Genomic DNA, 9,034 nt, shown 5'->3' on the forward strand with positions numbered 1-9,034 from the left:
CAAGTGACTAACTATTAAGTCCATCCGATCCATGCTTCTTCCCAAGTCATATTGTTTGATTTGGATTGCGTGCGTGTTGACATGATTTTATTATATTGTTTCATTTACAAAGCTGCTAGCTGCTGCTGGCCGTGCAAGTTTGATATGATACTAGTAATGCCATCTAATTGTCGTTTTACCTTTTAGGCCCCTATGCAAAGGGGATCCTTCTTCATGTCCTGCACAAATTGATCAATTTTTGCTTTGTGAAACTAGGCAAATGCTTGTGCATTGTTATATGAAAAAGCGAGTCAATTGTTTTTCTGTGCCACTAAAAAGTACATGGTTGTTTCCTTGTGTTTTTTTACGAAGGATTTTATTAATTCATAATCATTACATCGAGTTGATTACAATAAAAGTGAATTCACTTCTAGCTTCTGCCTAAATACAAAGCCTAAGAGAAAGAAACCTAACACTTTAATGACAATTAATTCTAAGACTGGATCACCACCCATGTGCCCGGAAGAAAAACGCCATAACCGCTTGCATCAATTGTTGCAATGGCTTCAGCACCAAAGCTTGTGCATAGGGCTTTTGGAGAATAACCCATGTACGTAGCCAATGTATTACCAAATAAACCACCTGTAAATAAATAGCCGCCGCATCCAACAATACATATTAAAGGTTTGAGATCCTTTTGAAACTCTCGAAGCCAACTCCTCAAAAATGAGCCAATAAATATCTTATTTTTGCTTATTTACTACTGCTTCAAATTTTATTTGGAAAAAAGATGGAGATTCAGGAACAACTAATGAATAGCTTTCTTTTAGATAAACTAATGAATAGCTAGGTTGTCTTCCTGTTATTGGAGGCACCAGTTGCGTAGCTAGCTGGTTATGGATGGGCAATCCTATCTACGGGTGGGGGTACCGGGGTACCTTTGGATATTGTTTTATTTAGTAGAGACGGTGATTCGAATTCATGGTAACCAGCTGGGTAAAAATCCGCATCACACGTCTATGCGAACCTAATCAATAGTTCACCGAGGATAGCCACTCGCTCTATTCGGCGGGGAGTCCGAACTGAGCCACAAGGCCCGGGAAGCCGCCGACCTCCGTAACACCCAGTGGCGGAGCGACAAATGTCAGGGGCCATAGTAGGCTGCGGCCTGCGGCCCCCCTTGCCACTGAGATTTTTCTGAAGACTGCAGCAGTTCACCACAAGCAAGTAAGTCCACGAAGGAATCAGTGACAAGCTAGCGATGGGAACAAAGCATGGTCAACGTCTCAGCTCAGCCGCTCAGTCACACTACACGCAGCGGCGGTGATGCCTGGAGCCCTCAGCGTTCAAGGTTGACTGGTAATCTCTCCATCAACAACGGTCAGGGTTGTGGCCCCCATGCTCTCCGGCATCCACGCTTCCACGGGTCTGCACTAACCGTGCTATCTGACTTCCGTGGCTCCACGCTCTCCGGCTGTCAGGCCATTGCCTCTGTATATAGGTGACTGGTTATGTAACCATGGACAAAAATAGGGGAGCTGGTGTTCTGCTAGCTGTTTGGTGGATTGGATAGAGAAGCACGGCGTGTAGATAGCTTGCTACCGTTTGCTTGAGGAGAAGAATAGATAGGAGGGGGATTGAGCTGCTGCGTCTTTAGAAGAGAAGCAAACATTATGTAGAGAGAGAGAGAGAGAGAGAGAGGCTGCTGTTGGTGGATCTAATGCTTGCCAACATGAAGAAGAGTTGCTGCTAATGGGACTGCAAATTGGGGAATCGGGAGGTGCTGCTTTGTGTACATGTTGATTCAGATTTTACAAATTGCCCCCTGTATTTTACTTCATGCTCCGCCAATGATAACACCCCAAGCCCGGCTTTAGCTAGTGACCACGTTTCCACTTGGACACATGATATCTTTTAACCCTTGTAAGGTGCAAGAAATTCCCATTTGTTAAGATATAACTGAGTCGACGAGATAATATTTTCCTACATTAACAAAGAGTTAGTGTAATAGATAATTTATACATATGTACAAAAAGTCTTTTATGCATGCAACTAAGCATACCTTCCAAGGCATGTGGAAATTTCTCCTTATATGTTAATATCGTATCCATTAATCCGCGGGTGTCATGTACTGATCCACACCAACCAGTGACAACAAATGTAAACCTCATATGAAATCACAAACTGTCATGACATATCCATGCAGACCAAAGTACTTAGGTTGTTCCATCAATGCTACTGTCGGGTTCATAAGCCCGGGGCCCCTCATGGACCTGCTTTCCAGCAAAAGCTCGGCCCAGTAGACGACGCTACGAACGATGCGCAACTCCCAGGCCGGCCCAAAAAACCTAACGACAGGCCAGAAGGGCGATCCTGGCCAAGTAGACTCTGGCCCGCCTCTCCGACCGGAAGGCCTAGACAAGGAGGAATGACGCTCGCTTCCGACTCCGGCCCGCCTCTCCGACCGAAAGGCCTGGCCAAAGAGGAACGGCGCTCGCTTCTGACTTCGGCCCGCCTCTCTGACCGGAAGGCCTGGCAAAGGAGAGGACGACGCTCGCTTCTAACTCCGGCCTGTCTCTCTGACTAGAAGGCCTGGCCAAAGAGGAACGACGCTCGCTTCCGTCTCCGATCGGAAGGCCTGGCAAAGTAGAGGACGGCGCTCGCTTCCGACTCCGACCCGCTTCTCTGACCGAGAATACACCAAACCTCTGCTTATAGCTCTTCTCCAACCGGGAGGCCAGAGCCAACTAGGGAACGACCGAGCAAAGTAAGATGGGGTGCTCCAATCAACCATAATACCAAGGACCGTACCCTGCACACCTACAGGACAGTACTGTCAAGTCATGTCAGAAGTGTACTTTATAACCTTCCAGACATATCAGAACACCAACAGTGTTGTGGGTGCCGACATTTGACCTGCAGTATGGTAGGCATCGATATTTGCCATACCAGAAGAACACGGTGGAACCAACCACATGCATCCAGCCATCAACGGTATTATGGGCACCGACAAACCGCCTTGTACCCGACGGCATGGGCAACAAGACTAGGAAACACACACTCCCTTTCTCTCACACTCTCTCTCTTGTAGAGCCGTCCTCTTCATCTATAAAAGGGGATGCACTATCTCCAAAAGGACGATTGATTCACATCCGAACGACATAGACGATTCCAACGGACAACAGACGGATCATTCCAACTCGCTCTCTGCTAGCTTTGGACATTCCAAAGCCGCATAGAGCACACACTAGAATACTTAGCGCACGTAGGAGCTCCCATCACTCTTGGCCCTTTGGTTCAGAGTCCGACCAGACCTCTTACACCCCCATCTTACTCCCTCTCGTTTGTAACCCCATGACAAACTTCAAGCACCTGGGCTTAGGAATAAAGTCACCGACTGACTCAAACTGGACATAGGGCACATTGCCTGAACTAGTATAAACCCTGTGTGATTGAGTGCTAGGCCATATCCGATCACAATATACGGCAAAACTACAAATATTTACGTGTTGGTCACTTTTCGCACCGATAGCTACTATAATAGGTGTGTGTGATCCACCAATTGTGAAAGTGCATCTTGGCCCTAAGTGGGTTTTGATGAATTGAATGACAACATGATTAAGGGAATAATGAATTCATGAATCATAGGTATTTACTCCCATGTATGATTTATTATAATTGAGGTCAAATGAAGCAAATGACATGCAGATGAGAAATGAGTCCAGGGTTAATTGATGAAATGCATAAATGACAAGCATGTGATGAAAATAACAGAAGGGATATGGTTTGATGGAAATAATTTGGTCTCTTATATGAAGCTTAATTATATTATGCAATATTGATATTGGGTTTCATAATGGATGGATTGTCAACATGTGTATCAAGTAAGGATGAGACATAAGTGATTGCATATATCTGGGATGATCTCACCCATGAAGCTTGCTAGATCAAATTCAAGCAAAATACAACAATGCAAATGAAGATGGTTTTCAATGTATGCTCAATGTTGATTCAAGACAAGAATTGACTTGATGGATTGATAGTGTAAAAATGGCAAGGAAAGGGCTTCGAGGTACTAAACAAAAGTGAAGGAAAAGTGAAGGCTTGGAGATCGAGTGATGGAATAGGGGGTGACGAAGAGATTACTTGCATTGAGTCGATGTACTAGTGAAGCTATGCAAAGTCACGTTGTTTTGGATGATCAAATAATTGTTGAATTGTTTGGAAGAAAAAGTGACTTTGTGATGGAAAGTATAGTCTTAATCAAATGGTCTGAGAAATGCAAAGTCATAGGTCAATGTGGTTCAGCTCAAGGCAATGAAGGTGTTGAAAGCCCTCAAGTGATGAAAATTGAGAAGACACCAATATTTGAAAGATGAAAGGCTCAAGTGGTATAAATTGTGAATCTTTAATTCTTGAGTATAAGTATTCTATACTGTTAAGAGGTATGCAACATTAAGTACTAGATGAGGTCTAGAAGTGCTCAAAATACCCAAGTGAGAATTTCGAGTGACTAACATCGAAAATAAGGTTAATTGGGAAGTGGGCTAGAAAAATTGGCCTAGGCCAGTTTTGATAGGGTGACATGGTAACAACTAGTTTCTGTGTAAACCGGTCTAAGCTCATTTAGAAAACTGGCTCATGCTGGTTTTGACTAAAAAAGGCCCAAATGGCTAGTTTTTGTGGGAGGGTTCACTACGTGAAATAGTATTTGTAGGAGCGGCTCTAGAGGATTTGTAGGGGTGGTTTGCTCAGCCGTCTCTACCCAAGCGCCTCTACAAATCATGCATTTGTAGGATGGTTCCCAGACCGCCCCTACAAATCGATTTGTAGAGGCGGCTGGTGTTATCAGCCGCCCCTACAAATCGATTTATAGGGGCGGCTATATATTGAGCCACCCCTACAAATCAATTTTTAGAAATCATGAAAAAATAGGTAAAAAACTAGTAATTTTTTAATCCGAGGAGGTCCCCACCCGGCAGCCACACACCCACTCTATGGTTGCAGCATTTTTTCACGATTTTTGCACACTTTGCGTCGGCTAGGATTCGAACCCACAACCTCTCCCTCACGCACAAACACCTCTACCACTACACCTCATGATCACTTTTGTCTACAATCCATTTTGGTTTCCCAGATATTATACAAAATTGAGCATAAATTGAATGTTTGAGGCCCTAAACTAATTCAAATAAAAAAATTGTCAGCTACAAAGTTTTATAACTTTTCGAGATCTACAACTTTTATTTTGGTAGTTTCTCCACCCGAGGTCACTTATAAAATTTGAATTTTAAATTTGAGAAATTTGAACGTAGTTTTCCATGACAAGATGATCTCAAATGAGAAAGTTATCAACTACAAAGTTTCATAACTTTTTAAGATTTACAACTTTCATTTTTACTGTTTATCCATCCGAGGTCGTTTAAAAATTAAAATTTCACATTTTTGAAAATTCAAACATAGTTTTCCTTGACAAGATGATTTCAAATCAAAAAGTTGTCAACTACAAAGTTTCATAACTTTTCGAGATCTACGACTTTTATTTTGGTTGTTTCTCCATCCATGGCCATTTACAAAATTTAAATTTTAGTGCTTAATTTTTAATACTCGGTGTTTATTTGTAGGGGTGGCTGGATATAGAGCCGCCCCTACAAATCAGGACATTTGTAGGGGCGGCTGATAACACCGGCCGCCCCTATAAATCTATTTGTAGGGGCGGCTCATTTGGCAACCATTTGTAGGGGCGTCTGAATATAGAGCCGCCCCTACAAAGAAAGGGAGACGTTGCCACAAATCGTTTTTGTAGTAGTGGTTGTTTATACTCCTTCCCACGGCCCTTGGAGGGTTGCTGATGCTTTAAAGAAAGAGTTGCGAAACTTCAAAATAGCCTTGTGAGAACTCCCAATCACCCTTTGTAGGATTTAAGTGAAATTTGAGATACCATTGAATTGGAGAGCAAGATAGAGCCTTTGTGAGCTTCTATGAGCATTAGAGAGTTGAGCAAAGACTTGAGCACTTCGTGACAATGTCAAGTTCGTGGTTGTGCATTTGTTATACTATTGGAGGAATTATCTAAAGTTTAGTTTAAAACAACAAGATAACTCAAGAAGGGAAGTTATACTCAAGCCAAACTTATTTTAGGTTCATCCCTTAACTCCTTGCATAAGTTCACCATACTCATTTCATAGGGTCACTTTTACTTATGTGTGGCTAGCATGCACCTTTGCATATATATATGTGGGCATTGCATCTTATGTTTTTTATTATTGCATTTCATGTATAATTATTAGAGTAGCTCAAGTATCAGGAGGAATCAGAAATAGCATACATGAAAAAGGTGTTTGCTGAAAAGATTCCTGAAGCTTAGAAGGTGAACATCAGAAGTAAAAAAAAGCTAACATTTGCCATATGGTAAAAATTACCCGTACACACAAGCTGGGTTGCTACTTAAACAAAGACCACACCAATCTTGTTACAGTAATAGATGAGCAATAGCACAACAGATATATAATGGCCAAATTTTCAATGATCACAGGCTATGGATAAAGCTGAATCACCAATCGAGCCCCCAAGATGGGCCTAATCCTGTAGCGAGTAAAACCTGAATCCATGAAAATCTTATTCCATGTTTGCTCCCCTCGTTCTTTGCCTGTACACAGCACCATCATGCACATATCCATCAAAAGTAGAGCTTCAAATGCCTCTTTGGTCGATGGGGACTGTCCCACCACCATTTCTATAATCACAACCTTCCCTGCCGGACCAGTAGCATAGATAGCCTCTCTGCATCACTGCATGATTCTCACACAGTCCTCGTCGCTCCAATCATGCAACACATTCTGCAATATTTAGTGAAACTTTAGTTTATGTTATATCAACTCTTTGTTGCATATTTTTTGACATCACCAATCTATATTTTCATTTTCAACTTTTGAAGTTATAGTTATTGGTGACCTATGTGTTAAGTTGAAACTCTAGTACTCGTTGTATCCTTTATTAAAAAAATCCTTTGATATTTTAAATTTTAGGCACTAGGTATAATATACAATTAATTCCCACTATTATGGCATTGGTACACGGTTTGTTAAGAGACCCTTTTGTTGACAATGGATAAACTATTTAAATAAATATTTATCCTAATATATGCATGTTTACTTGCTCTAATAGTGACACATAGCATTTATAGTGACTCCATGTTTGAGTGGTAGACGTGTGAAACTTAGAAACATATGGAACATATATACTCTACTATTATTGTATTATTTCCTTTAATAGCTTATATTGGTATTTAGATATGGATTTGGCATTTAATTAGTTACTCCCTCTGTCCTGAAAAACCTGATGTTCTAAGATTTTTAAGACATATTAGTGCTCGACAAACATTACCCATGTAAGATTTCGTGCACCTATTTTTGAGGCGGATCAAATCACTAACCACCTCTAGAAAAGTTATATATTCAAAATATAAATCATAATTGATTATTAGGATTCTTGCTGTTTAGTTTTGTTTTTAGTATACGATTTAGAATTTTGGAAAGTTAACCCTTATTGTTTTGCAAGTGAAAGTATATATACATATATCTATATCATGTGTAATACCTAGAAACGTACAAGGCCCTGTTTGGTTCTCTAGTCCATGGGCTAAAAGTTTTAGTCCACTTTTATCCATGAACTAAAATTGAACTAAAGTGGTGTTTGGTTCCTTGAACTAAAATAGACTAAAGTGGAGAGAGAGGACAATACCAACACCTTTTAGTCTATTTTAGTCCAGTTTTGCGGACTAAAGGACTAAAGGATTTTAGTCAACTTTTAGTCTAAGTGTTTGACTGTTTAGTCCAATTAAAATGCAGATTTTAGTCTAAAATGCTTTAGTCCATGGGGACCAACCACCCCCTTAATTATATATAGTTTTTATTATGATATGTGATGTTCAGTTCGGCCTAGGGCCTCCGATCCAAAGCATAGCAGCGGCGCCAGCCGGGCAGCGTGGACGTACGTACCTTGAGGAGCACAGCATCAGCTGGTGGGGTGAAATCCACCATATCACCGGCGACGAACTGAAAGGTGTCGTCTTTAGTGCCTGGGACGTTTTCGAGAACGTGGGGAAGCTCGAGCACCGAGCACTTGACGTGCGGGAACGCTGTGGCGATGGCCCTCGCCGTCGTGCCGTTCCCTCCGCCGACGTCGACCAGAGACCTGATCCCTTGCAACACGTCGCTGCACTCCCGCACGACTACGCCAGCCACCAGCCGGCTGTCGGACGCCATGAGCTGGTCGAAACGCGCGCTCCGCTCCGCGTCGCAGCCGTCGGCGGCCCAGAAGCTCTGGCCGTACGCCATCATGAACGGCGTCTCAGCCGAAGATGAGTCGCCTCCGTCGCTCTTGAACCACTCGTCTAGCCGCAGGTACGCCGTGAGGTTGGACGACAGCGGGGTCACCGAGGTCACAAACTGCGATAGGCACGCGCCGCCGTTGGCTTCCGCATCGTGCACGACGAGGCGAGACACTGGCGTGAGGCGGTAGACGCCAGGTTCGCCGCCGCCATTGACCTGGACATCGTCTTCCGTGAAGAAGACCCCTAGCTCCGTCAGCAATGGCATGAGGCGGGATAAGTGTGTCCGCTTTGTCTCGGTAAGTGGGATGGCAGCGAGCAGTTCGGTTAGCGTGGTGGCGCCGCCCGAGCGATGGATAGCGTCCGGGATCCCGAGCTTGACGGCGCAACGGAGGGCCATGGATTTTATGTAGCTGTAGGAGAGGCGCCAAATCTCTGCCTGGGATTGCATAAGCTCCTCGCTAGGGATCGCCGTCCTGCAGGGCACAAATGGCTTCTGCTCCATTTCTAGTTATTTGCTAGCTCTTATGGCTAGCTACGAGTCGGATGGATGCACGAAGAATTGAAGATACAGCGCAGAGCTGGTTTTATATGTGGGTCACTGGCCTCGACCTAGCTGCTGGCCGAAATGACTGCCGAGGTTCCGCGGTTTGGGATGGGGATTTGATTTTTTTTGAGGCGAGCGAGAGAGAGGAGACAGGAGGCACGCCACAGCGACGAGGG

General features: G+C 43.5%; 1 pseudogene; it reads right to left on the reverse strand.

Moving 5' to 3' along the window:
* Nucleotides 1-6,515: 6,515 nt before the first annotated feature.
* LOC136461212 (acetylserotonin O-methyltransferase 3-like) lies at nucleotides 6,516-8,816 on the reverse strand (annotated as a pseudogene).
* Nucleotides 8,817-9,034: the final 218 nt, after the last annotated feature.

The sequence above is a fragment of the Miscanthus floridulus genome, chromosome 1 (assembly GCF_019320115.1).
Source record: "Miscanthus floridulus cultivar M001 chromosome 1, ASM1932011v1, whole genome shotgun sequence".
Taxonomy (NCBI): Eukaryota; Viridiplantae; Streptophyta; class Magnoliopsida; order Poales; family Poaceae; genus Miscanthus; species Miscanthus floridulus.